Source organism: Lissotriton helveticus, chromosome 5_1 (genome assembly GCF_964261635.1).
Source record: "Lissotriton helveticus chromosome 5_1, aLisHel1.1, whole genome shotgun sequence".
NCBI lineage: Eukaryota > Metazoa > Chordata > Amphibia > Caudata > Salamandridae > Lissotriton > Lissotriton helveticus.
Genome location: NC_136065.1, coordinates 999,055,896 through 999,068,537, shown reverse-complemented (window position 1 = coordinate 999,068,537; position 12,642 = coordinate 999,055,896).

Here is a 12,642-nt window from a genome sequence, read left to right as displayed (position 1 = left end):
AAAATTTTGGGGGGGGTTCGTCAAGGGGGGGCCGAGAAAAAAGGGGGGTCCTAAAACGCATTTTTCCCATGTTAATTTCCATAGGGCGGTTGGCCTCACTTTTAGCCCGAACGGCTGAATGGATTTGCACGAAACTTGGCAAAATTGTAGGGACTGGTAGCCCGATGTGCCTTTTGTAGGTCTCAATATATGTGCTCCAGTGGATTTTGAGAAATTAACGTTTAAAAAAAGATATATATCTGTAACAGCGGACTGGGCAGCGGCCCAGGACGCGTACTTTTCGCGCAACGGAGCTTTGTGAAGCGAAGCTGATTGGTTCTCCGGCGTCTGTCAACATTCCAAACAGTCTGTAGCGGCCGCCATCTTGTCTCTCGGTAGGATCGAGAGACAAGAGGAGGCCAAAGCGAAGGGGCAAATGACCATAAGGGGGCATAGTACATTGTCGCTGACCCCCTAGGTTTGATGTGGAGGTTTTAAAAGGGCCCCGCGGGGCAAAAAAAAATAAAAATAATAATAATCGAACAGCTGAATGGATTTGCACGAAACTTGGCAAAATTGTAGGGACTGGTAGCCCGATGTGCCTTTGCTAGATCTCAATATATGTGCTTCAGTGGATTTTGAGAAATTAACGTTCAAAAAAAGATATATATCTGTAACAGCGCACCGCTTCGCGTACTTTTCGCGTTACGGAGCTTTGCGAAGCGAAGCTGATTGGCTCTCCGGTGTCTGTAAACATTCCAAACAGTCCGTAGCGGCCGCCATCTTGTCTCTCGGTAGGATCGAACAGCTGAATGGATTTGCACGAAACTTGGCAAAATTGTAGGGACTGGTAGCCCGATGTGCCTTTGCTAGGTCTCAATATATGTGCTTCAGTGCATTTTGAGAAATTAACGTTCAAAAACAAGATATATATCTGTAACAGCGCTCCGCTTCGCGGAGATAAAATTATATGTGTATTACCTAGCTGTTGCTAACACCAGTTAGCGACGGCTAGTAGAAGATAGCGACCATCTTGGGCCCCACTTTGCATGTGAGTGATATTTATCACTAATGACATGCAAAGTGGGCATGCCAAGATGTTAGCGACTGGAAACAGTCGCTAACATCGCTATCTCCTATTATCAACTTTTGGAAATATTCGAGATAAGCGCGAATATCTCCAAAAGCTACCACCTGCCCTGAGCAGTTCTTAGCCATGTTATCCAATGGGAGGTGGATAACATGGCTAAGAGCATTAGCTCGGTAATGCATGAATATCGCTGAGTTTTCAGCGATATTAATGCATTGCGGTCGTTTTTTATCGTATTTCCGATAAACCTTGATAATAGCAAGGTTTATCTGCGATAATTTCTGACGGTAAAAAAATCGTTGCTAAGCATCGTTAGGGATAAATATCGCTTAACTTTGGTAATATGCCCCAACGTCTGTTAACGTTCGATTCGAAGGAAATCAGGAAGTGTTGAAAAACATTGTCTGCGCCTTCTTGTCTTTTTTCAAATGCCACACTTTTGTCGTGCACGGCAGCCATTTTAGATGCCTTGACCAGACCCACTCTGTGCACGCTGTCGATCCTTAGCATGGCTCCCCACCCTCGCAAGCATCTCCCCCAGGCAGTGGTCACCCCCGCTCTCTGTCTTATGCATGGGTAATAAACCTCCCCCCATCTGCGCTGCTCTTCCCTGAGAATCACACCCTGTGCCCGCCCGACACCTCCCTTTCGCCCTATTCACTACCGCACCCTCTGACACTCCTTTTCCTCTGTGTCCGATTGTCCAGGCTGGTCCTAGGGTATCAGCTAGCCCTGCAGGTGTAGTTTATGGCCACAGCTGTAAAGAATCACCCCTCTTCAAAGGAGTTATAGTAGATCAAGGCCCACACTGGATGAGATCCGTCACAGCAGAAGCGTTGCTATTATCTGAAAACCATCCTGTATTGTGATTGGGGAGGGGACCGAGCCTGAAGCGGAAGATTCCAGGGATGACTCTTTGTACATCAAAGTTTTTACAATTATGTGTCACATTAAATATATATAGCACTCCGACAAAGTAGTAAGATTATAAAACTTTAATAATTTATAAATATATACAAGAAAACAAAAATAGTAATAACATATAAACATTTTTAGGGAAAAACAACGAAGTAGCGGTCGGCTGTGCGAATAGTCCCAACGCAGCACAACGTCCAGATTTCCGGCGTGGGGCGTCGCGGGGGGTGGGTCATCAGTAGCAAACTGTTGTGCGAATAGTTCCAAGGCAGCAGAACGCGCCGAAATCTAGATGACACGAAAGTGATGTCTAGTAAGTTGCCACCCAGCAAATAACGGCATGGGGCGTCGCGGGGGGTGGGTCATCAGTAGCAAACTGTTGCGCGAATAGTTCCAAGGCAGCAGAACGATGGCACCAAGGTGATGTCCAGTAAGTTGCCGCACTGGTTTTGGTATCCTACAATGCTGCTCCGAATAACGGCGTGGGGCGCCCCGGGGGACGCTGCGTGAACGGGCCTCCCCAGGTGGAGGCTCGTCTGCTGTAGTGGGGCGCCCCTTTACCGTTTCAGTTGCCATTCCGTCCGTTTTTGGTCCACTGTGTCAAAAGCCGCAATTCAGCTGAGTTGCGCCCACTCTTGCGGTGCAGCGATAGGCGGCTGTCACAGGACTCTCAAAATGGCGGCAGGCTGTTTCCTTTTTGGGCCTGGTCCACTGAAATGGCCCTGGGACACCTTGGAAATCGGACGCTTGTCTGCTAGGTCTTGGACCCCATTCTCGAAAGCGTCCCCTCCGCCTTGAGAATTCATCAAAAGTTTTGGGGGCTCCGACTCCTGCAGGCTTCTGGTGGGGAGCGGCTGCCATGATTGCTCGCGGAATGACCACGACTGAGCTACGAGATGGTGGTGCTCTCATGCTGACGCCAGCTTCAGTCTGAAACATCCAGAAACAAGGTGCGGCTTTCATCGTTTGGGAAAAAAAAAAAGTTTTCATCCAATGAAAAGTGTTGTTTTTAGGTCACATGATCAAGCCTTCCATCATTAGGAAACCAAAAGTAAAATGAACCAATGAAAAGTTTTATAAACAAGTCACATGACCTGTTATGCGGCATAGGGTGTAAAATGCGGAGAAAATACGTTGGCACGTGAGGCGGCGTCAGTAGCGGAGCGATGTGCGAATAGGCCGAAGGCAATACAACGCGCCAAGATCCGGATGGCACCGAGGTGGTGTCCAGCAAGTTGCAGCACTGGTGTGGCCATCCTACAATGCTGAAAGTCGGCGTGGGGCGCCCCGTTGGCCTGTGAGTTTGCGTCAGTAGCGGACCGATGTGCGAATAGGCCGAAGGCAGCACAACGCGCCAAGATCCGGATGGCACCGAGGTGGTGTCTAGTAAGTTGCCGCACTGGTGTGGCCATCCAACAATGCTGAAAGTCGGCGTGGGGCGCCCCGTTGGCCTGTGAGTTTGCGTCAGTAGCGGACCGATGTGCGAATAGGCCGAAGGCAGCACAACGCGCCAAGATCCGGATGGCACCGAGGTGGTGTCTAGTAAGTTGCCGCACTGGTGTGGCCATCCTACAATGCTGAAAGTCGGCGTGGGGCGCCCCGTTGGCCTGTGAGTTTGCGTCAGTAGCGGACCGATGTGCGAATAGGCCGAAGGCAGCACAACGCGCCAAGATCCGGATGGCACCGAGGTGGTGTCTAGTAAGTTGTCGCACTTCTGTGGCCATCCTACAATGTTGAAAGTCGGCGTGGGGCGCCCCGTTGGCCTGTGAGATGGTGTCAGTAGCGGACTGATGTGTGAATGGGGCCAAAGGCAGCGCAACAATATTTTCTGATATGAAGACACCACAAGGCCCTGAGATGCCAAGATCCGGATGGCACCGAGGTGGTGCCTAGCAAGTTGTGGCACTGGTGTGGCCATCGTACAATGGTAAAAGTCGGCGTGGGGCGCCCTGTTGGCCTGTGAGATGGTGTCAGTAGCGGACTGATGTGTGAATGGGGCCAAAGGCAGCGCAACAATATTTTCTACTATATTTTCGGAGTAGAAGACACCACAAGGCGCTAAGATGCCAAGATCCGGATGGCACCGAGGTGATGTCTAAGTTGCGGACCGATGTGCGAATGGGGCCAAAGGTAGCGTAACAAGATTTTCTGTATGGAAGATACCACTAGGCGTTGAGATGCCAAGATTCGGATGGCACCGAGGTGATGTCTAGCAAGTTGTGCCACTGGTGTGGCCATCGTACAATGGTAAAAGTCGGCGTGGGGCGCCCTATTGGCCTGTGAGATGGTGTCAGTAGCGGACTGATGTGCGAATGGGGCCAAAGGCAGCGCAACAATATTTTCTGACTGACACCACAAGGCGCTGAGATGCCAAGATCCGGATGGCACCGAGGTGATGTCTAAGTTGCGGACTGATGTGCGAATGGGGCCAAAGGCAGCGTAACAATATTTTCTGTATGGAAGATACCACTAGGCGTTGAGATGCCAAGATTCGGATGGCACCGAGGTGATGTCTAGCAAGTTGGTGTGGTCATCCTACAATGCTGAAACTCGGCGTGGGTCACCCCATTAGCCTGTGAGATGGCGTCAGTAGCGGACCGATGTGCGAATAGGCCGAAGGCAGCACAACGCGCCAAGATCCGGATGTCACCGTGGTGGTTTCATAGTTGAGAGGCACTTCATCTGCAGTGGGGCGCCGAGATCCGGATGGCACCGAGGTGATGTCTAGCAAGTTGCTGTACTGGTGTGGTCATCCTACAATGCTGAAATGTAGTGGGGCGCCCATTTACCGTTTCAGTTGCCATTCAGCTGAGTTTCGGCTGCTCTTGATGCTATAGCGACAGGCGGCTGCAAGAGGACTCTCAAAATGGCGGCCTGTTCTTTGGATTTGGGCCTGGTCCACTAAAATGGCCCTGGGACACCTTAGAACTCGGACGCTCGATTTTTTTTTCCTTTCCTGTACATGCAAAAAAAGGTAAATGCCCGGTACGTTACACGCTTCATCTGCCACGATGAACTCTCCAGAGGAACCGAAAAAATATATAGTTGTGGTAACTATACCATGCATCGTCATATGGAGAGGTGGCACCAATTAATTATAGTGCTGCATAAAAGAGAGATTTGGAGGAGAACCCCTGACCTGCTAGTACATTCATCAAAGAAGTGGCACTGAGAGCTTCAGAGGCAAGGGAAATGGTCCCAAATATTTAGAAGAACTTTGGAAAGATTAAAATGACATGTTTAGATTGTGGTAAATTAATTTCATGTGGACAGATGAGTGTTACTCTAATAAATACAGCATATGAACATCATCATAGTCGATGGTTGGTAGAGACATTTTGACTATATCCTGGACCTGCCCGTCCTCGCCCAAAATGGCGCCGGAATAAATGGGACTCGTAACTCCTTGTTGTGTACTGGTTGCAGAACCTTGAAATCACGAGATACGTATGCAGTTTTGAAGCACATGGCGGGCGGGGACGAGAATTGATTGAATATTTCGACATCCCTATTGATATTAAGTTCTGATGTGTTATTGATTACTGTACTGTTGAAAATTCGAATTAACGTCACCCATGGTACTTGCCCGCAAATGTATATCTAGATAATTTTATTGTAACTGGCCCTGTCGTATTTTAATTATAAAATGTACGTCCACCGATTCCGTAACTGTTAGACACCTTAGTTCTTGCAACCTAATGGCCCGCCCGTTACGTTCCTCTACAGTGTAAATGTCTATTCATCATATACGATTACAGTTTGCTCCGTGGCAGGCCCACGTGGTTATAGGCTCGTATTTGTATAATGAAATTTTCACAATAAAGGTTTTTAAAAGAAAACATGGTAGTAGTATATACATTGGTAAAGTTTTTAATAATAGTCACTGTTTTAGAATCATTAAAAGGCAAGTGAAATAAAGCAGACCAATTACATGAAGGGTAAAAGGTATAATACGAAGGAACGCAGTAAAGATAAATGGTCAAGGGCTGTTGTGTTTTCTATTCCTGCAACATAAAGTGATCGATAAGAATCTCATATTCAGGCGTATCGGCGACTAAGACAGCAGGCCGACCCTCTTTTGCTCAACGGCTCCGTCATGGGACGAAGAAACGCTCTTTTTCTCGAAAAAAGAATATATTTTACTTGCAGGACAGTTGTAAAATTTCCGGGAAAGTACATTAGCCTGGAACATTATAACATATATTTAAGAAAAAATAATGTTCGGAAGTAATTAAAAGCGTAATTTTTAGGTGATATGACCAAGGCTTTCATCATTAGAATAAGAAAAGTAAAATGAACCAATGAAAAGTTTTATTAACAAGTCACATGACTTGCTATGCTTACGTTACGCGCTGCGCGCCCCGGATGACTTCCGGATGCGCTAACGCGGCGCGTCATATGACGCATTACGCGACAACGCAGGTCCAGAATATAGTCAAAATGTCTCCACCAACCAGCGGTCGAAACACAACCCCTTTCAGCAGGCTAAATAGTTCTGTTAAATGACAACAGAAGGGACAGGGAACAAGAACCATCAGTCAGAGGGGAGGGCTAGTTCTTGTCTACCGGGTTACATTGGGGCGCTCCCGGAACTGATCGAATTGGTAGTCTACAGTGTTTCTGGATGTTTCAGACTGAAGCTGGGGTTAGCATGAGAGCACCACCATTTCGTAGCTCCGTTGTGGCCATTCCGCAACCAATCATGGCAGCCGCTCTTTATCGTTATTTTGGGCGGGGTGGGTGGCGGAGCCTAGCTGTTTTGCAGGCATCATTGTGTGGAGTTCAGTTCATCTCACTAGTTTTGTATTTGTCATGAGGGGTTGTTCCTAATGTTTCTATTTTAGCGAGGTCAAAAAGAGATCCCATTAGTGGCCTACTGATTTTACTCGATTCCTTTTCTTTTTTTTTACACGATTTTTCGTTATCTGCAAAGACTAAACAGAGTATTGCGACTCTGTGTTTGTTTGTAAATAGAGAATGAACCAAAGAGAACTAATTCTAAAACAGTAAATACTTGGATAACAATCAATCAAATGGAGAGAGAAGCAGGCACGACGGATTACAACGGGGGCAAAGGCCTGCGTTAACTACCTTTCACTATCTGCAAAGAGAGAGTACTCCTAATAGAAATGAGGGGGGGGGCACCATTCAAAGCAGATCAGTGTGCATAAACACGAAAATGTTTTCACTTACCACGTACTTGACATTCGACAGCTTATGATATTTGCTATTAAAAAACCATTGAAATTCACTGAAAAAACCATAGGTTATAGACCATATATAGTTAGGAATTAGCATTTACAAAACCTTGAAAATTCACTGAAAAAACCATAGGTTATAGACCATATATAGTTAGGAATTAGCATTTAAAAAACCTTATTTTACTCACACAAAACCATTGAAATTCCATATATAGTTAGTTGCACTAACTATATATCGCGCACCCGCAATCCACTGCTGATGATGTCACATATTACATCATTCATGACATGGTCAGTGACATCACTGATGACATCACTGATGACATCTCAAATGACATCACTGATGACATCACTGATGACATCTCATTTGACATCAATGACCACATCACTGATGATATCATTCATGTGACAATACAAAGCATCTCCTCACATTTTAATATAACCTCTGTTTCACCCAGTGTTAAATACAGAGTATAATTTTTGAAACCATTGACACACCAATACTAGTTACTACATACGCACTCACTGATTCCTACGTCTACACACACCTTCACTCATTCACCCATACAATCATTCATACATACAATCACTCATCTTTACAACACTATCATATGCACTCATACACCTATAAGACACTCAGTCTGCCACTCATCCATGGAGTTACTCACTCACCTAGTCAGTCATGTAAAGAATCAATGACACTTCCATTTTCTTGTCTATACAGTTAAACATAGAGCACCTTACATTTTCAAACATATACTAACACATACTTACCTTCTTATACAATCATTGATACAAGTACACATTGATCTGCACAGAGTCACACACCTCCCAGCCAGCCACACACACACTCAGTCTCCCATACAAATACTTGGGCAATCAATCAATAACTCATATAGTTACTCATACAGCTACTGATCAACACATGCAGCAGTTTGCAGAACAACAGACATAATGATGCACAAATTAAGACAGTTTAGTCACTAACCCATGCACTCAGTGAGACACATTTAATCACTCACTCATACAGTTAGTCATGCACCTACTAAATCCTTCGTCCACACACTTACACATCCACTCAATCTTCAATATGTAAGACATATTTAAACTTTACAGAAAGAAAAAATCACTGGATGTTGTTATCAGTCTTGTCATCAGTGATGTCATTTGAGATGTCATCAGTGATGTCATCAGTGATGTCATTGACCATGTCATGAATGATGTAATATGTGACATCATCAGCAGTGGATTGCGGGTGCGCGATATATAGTTAGTGCAACTAACTATATATGGAATTTCAATGGTTTTGTGTGAGTAAAATAAGGTTTTTTAAATGCTAATTCCTAACTATATATGGTCTATAACCTATGGTTTTTTCAGTGAATATATATATATATATATATATATATATGTGTATATATGTGTATATATGTATATATGTGTATATATGTATATATGTATATATGTGTATATATGTGTATATATGTATATACATATATACATATATACATATATACATATATACATATATATAAAAATGTAAATGTATACTACACAATATTACGGTAGCACAATATATTTCAAATTATATTTAGATATATCACGCAAAAGGCTTGGACCATACCTTTGGTTACTGGCCGAATCTGTGCTTAATACTATTGTTTACCATTGGTGTCTGATGCCCTAAGTCACTATTTAATTCTATCTAAATCAGTCTTATTCTTTTTGTACACTGTCTTCATTTGGGACATAGCGCAGAAGGAACATCATTCAATGGCATGTCTCAATACCATGTGGAGACATGTACTGTCTCCCAGTTAAGGATTTCACCCACATTTATTATCTGAAGCTATGCCTCCTTATGCTATGCAGTCATGAATTTTGAATTCCTTAACCCCAATATAATCTTCAGAAAATGCACTTTAATTTCAAGAGATCTCACTAAATTGGGAGAATTCAATTGCCACATCAATGCCTCCAGTATAGCAAAGGTTTTGACTTGAACAGAGCAGGCCATAAGTACTGTATTATATAGCATTGCTTCATAAACTTAATGAGAACCCCCAAAGTGATTTCTTCGTGGTTGAATAACTCAGTAGTGACGTATAGTTGGTAGAGTGGTAGTTTATAGTGTAGCGTATCTGTAGTGTGTTTAATGTTGTGCATGAGATTTGAAGTTGTGCTCCAATCGTATTACTGTTACCTTTTAGTAGCGCATTAATGAAATATATACATATATGCCCCTTTACATCTTATAGTCTGCACCTGATCACATGTTAGGTAGCAGCCAGTCTTTTATTGAGCATGGGGTTCTAAATGTTTGTTGATTATCTTTTTGATGATGGCGTCTCGATGAGATTGTAGAGTCCCAATATGACACTTTCAACACCATAGTTCTCCTGATCTTATTGCTGTAGGTGGATACTGGAACTATAGGCTGGAGTTGGCTCCATGGCTGAACAGACTCAGCAACTTCCTGGAATTAGCATATTCATGTCAGGAGAGTGTACTTAAACTTTGATTTCTGGACAGATAAAACTTCTACCAATGAGGGATTTAGTGAAATTTCAGAAGTAATGTGGAACCTTATTTCCATATATTTTACACTGCTGGACCCCAACGTTTCCACTGTTCAAGTCTAGAGACTACTAGGGGTGACAGAGCAGCTAGCAAGTGAATGTAAAGAGATTAGCCTTGTTATGGACAATGAAATGGCCATGTGAATCAAAAGCTCTCGTTTTAGGATTTTTTAGGTTATGTGTTGCACTCATTTGCATAGTGACTTGATGCATGTCTTTTGTGCATGCTGTTTTGCTGTCCTGTACAGAGATCATTCATTGCGACATAGGGAGGAACAAAATTAGAAGGAACATTGGGGGTAACCTATAGGTTTTCCACACCCTACCATCCCCAAACTAACAGGCTTGTTGAGAGGTTCAATGAGACACTGAAGTGCATGGTCATGGGCCTGTCAGTGCCTGTTTGCATACAGGGAGGTACCACAACAAGCATTTACAATGCAATGGCCTCGGCATCATTAAAGGTAGAGCTATTGGCATTGCTCATGACATTTTTTTTTCTTTAAATCATAAATAAATGGCATTGTCATTTACATTGTCAATACACACCACTCTGCACTCAACTGCACTCACCTGCACTGCACTCAACTGCACTCACCAGCACTGCACTGCACTCACCTGCACTGCACTCAACTGCACTCACCTGCACTGCACTCACCTGCACTCACCTGCACTCACCTGCACTGCACTCACCTGCACTGCACTCACCTGCACTCACCTGCACTGCACTCACCTGCACTGCACTCACCTGCACTGCACTGCACTCACCTGCACTGCACTGCACTCACCTGCACTGCACTCACCTGCACTGCACTCACCTGCACTGCACTCACATGCACTGCACTGCACTCACCTGCACTTCAATCACCTGCACTGCACTGCACTCACCTGCACTGCACTCACCTGCACTGCACTACACTGCACTCACCTGCACTGCACTGCACTCACCTGCACTGCACTCACCTGCACTGCACTGACCTGCACTGCAATGCACTCACCTGCACTGCACTGCACTCACCTGCACTGCACTGCACTCACCTGCACTGCACTGCACTCACCTGAACTGCACTCGCCTGCACGGCACGCACTGCACTCGCCTGCACTGCACTCGCCTGCACTGCACTGACCTGCACTGCACTCACCTGCACTGCACTCACCTGCACTCGCCTGCACTGCACTGCACTCACCTGCACTGCACTGCACTCACCTGCACTGCACTCACCTGCACTGCACTACACTGCACTCACCTGCACTGCACTCACCTGCACTGCACTCACCTGCACTGCACTCACCTGCACTGCACTCACCTGCACTGCACTCACATGCACTGCACTGCACTCACCTGCACTTCAATCACCTGCACTGCACTCGCCTGCACTGCACGCACTGCACTCGCCTGCACTGCACTCGCCTGCACTGCACTCACCTGCACTGCACTCACCTGCACTGCACTCGCCTGTACTGCACTGCACTCACCTGCACTGCACTGCACTCACCTGCACTGCACTCACCTGCACTGCACTGCACTCACCTGCACTGCACTGCACTCACCTGCACTGCACTCACCTACACTGCACTCACCTGCACTGCACTGCACTCACCTGCACTGCACTGCACTCACCTGCACTGCACTGCACTCACCTGCACTGCACTCGCCTGCACTGCACGCACTGCACTCGCCTGCACTGCACTGCACTCACCTGCACTGCACTGACCTGCACTGCACTGCATTCACCTGCACTGCACTCGCCTGCACTGCACGCACTGCACTCGCCTGCACTGGCCTGCACTGCACTGCACTCACCTGCACTGCACTCACCTGCACTGCACTGCACTCACCTGCACTGCACTCACCTGCACTGCAATCACCTGCACTGCACTGCACTGCACTCACCTGCACTGCACTGCACTCAACTGCACTGCACTCACCTGCACTGCACTGCACTCACCTGCACTCCACTGCACTCACCTGCACTGCACTGCACTGCACTCACCTGCACTGCACTGCACTCACCTGCACTACACTCACCTGCACTGCACTACACTCACCTGCACTGCACTGCACTGCACTCACCTGCACTGCACTCACCTGCACTGCACTGCACTCACCTGCACTGCACACACCTGCACTGCACACACCTGCACTGCACTCACCTGCACTGCACTCACCTGCACTGCACTCACCTGCACTGCACTGCACTCACCTGCACTGCACTCACCTGCACTCACCTGCACTCCACTGCACTCCACTGCACTCACCTGCACTGCACTCGCCTGCACTGCACTCACCTGCACTGCACTGCACTCACCTGCACTGCACTGCACTCCACTCACCTGCACTGCACTCACCTGCACTACACTGCACTCGCATGCACTCCACTGCACTGCACTGCACTCACCTGCACTGCACTCACCTGCACTGCACTCGCCTGCACTCCACTGCACTGCACTGCACTCACCTGCACTGCACTGCACTCACCTGCACTCACCTGCACTCACCTGCACTGCACTCACCTGCACTGCACTCACCTGCACTGCACTCACCTGCACTGCACTGCACTCACCTGCACTCCACTGCACTGCACTCCACTGCACTGCACTCCACTGCACTGCACTCACCTGCACTGCACTCACCTGCACTGCACTCACCTGCACTGCACTGCACTCACCTGCACTGCACTGCACTCACCTGCACTGCACTGCACTCACCTGCACTGCACTCACCTGCACTGCACTGCACTGCACTCACCTGCACTGCACTCACCTGCACTGCACTCACCTGCACCGCACTGCACTCACCTGCACTGCACTGCACTCGCCTGCACTGCACGCACTGCACTCGCCTGCACTGCACTCGCCTGCACTGCACTGCACTCAC